Here is a 1294-nt window from a genome sequence, read left to right as displayed (position 1 = left end):
TGTGTGTATGCACTGGTACCAACTCAAGTTTTCAGTGCTTCACGTGACTTCTTTAGTTATTTATATTTATATTTACACATTCAGTTCTGTTTCATTTCTTTTTTTCATTCAAACCAATTTTCTATCACAAAATGAACAACCTACAGGAACACAGATTATGTTGAGAAATCTCTCCTCTGCTTTATTCTGAATTTTTATATTGTACCAAAACAAAACATCTTTTGCAAACAGAAAGCAGTGTTAATCTGTGCCACGTCTGCTTTACCTAGTTGATACTAAAACCAAAAACTGCTTTTAAAAAAATCATATTCCTTTTCTTATTGTTACAACTATTAAATTTAAAAACTTTCCATCAGAATAGTAAGTATTCAGAAGCAGGCAAATTTAACAGAATTTCTTTTCCAATGAGGCACCCAGGGCTTCATGTCTTCAAACTATATTATTAAGAAGCCAGAAAGATGGAACATTCTTCCAGACACGGAGAGGACAGTAAATTTACCTGATGCCTACACCTTCTGAAGATAAAGTCTCCGAATTATTTTTGTATTATTAGGGACAATTATGAGAAGTCATAAAAAGAAAGAAAGAGAGGTTTAAAAAAAGCCAACTGTTTCTGTGCACAAATGGAAGCGCCTGCCTCATTAGTCATAAAGCTCCAGGTTACGGTACTGTGTAACCTTTTGCTCGCACACCGTTCTGACATTTGCATAAGTAGTCAGCTGCACACATCTCAGGGCTATTGAGATGCGATGACTCACCAATCTACGCAGCCTCATAAACAGTGTTTTTCTCCTTTTCTGGCACCCTTATTTTCATAGAAACACAGCTGTATGGCACCGGCGGAGAAGTTGGAGGGAGAAACGGCAGACAATAAATGCATACGCTTCCTCCCCAGAGCCTGTGGATTAATGGCACCCTTCCTGGGGCTGCTGGGAACGAACAGATGCAGGAGCTGCCTTAGACCAAATTTCTTGTTTCTCGGAGAGGAAGCAAAATTCATAGGGGATGGAGATAGTCCACTTGCACTAGAGGGTCACTTGGAAACTGTAGGCTTGGTCTTTTTTTTTTTTTTTTTTTTGCTTTTAGAATTAATTTATTTCTAATTTTTTTTTTAATCACACGATGCAGTTATTATTGTAACAGTACACTTTATAGGACACAATATAAATTTATTCACCCATGGAAAATGTGATGTGAAATTAGCATACTTAGCATATTCATCTTTTTTTTTTTTTAATTTATTTATTTATTGAGGATTTCCGCCTCCTCCCCGCCACCGCCCCCCACCTCCCCC

This window comes from Microtus ochrogaster, chromosome 16 (assembly GCF_000317375.1).
Source record: "Microtus ochrogaster isolate Prairie Vole_2 chromosome 16, MicOch1.0, whole genome shotgun sequence".
NCBI lineage: Eukaryota > Metazoa > Chordata > Mammalia > Rodentia > Cricetidae > Microtus > Microtus ochrogaster.
The sequence above is the reverse complement of the archived record's forward strand: the minus strand, read 5'-3'. Positions refer to the sequence as shown.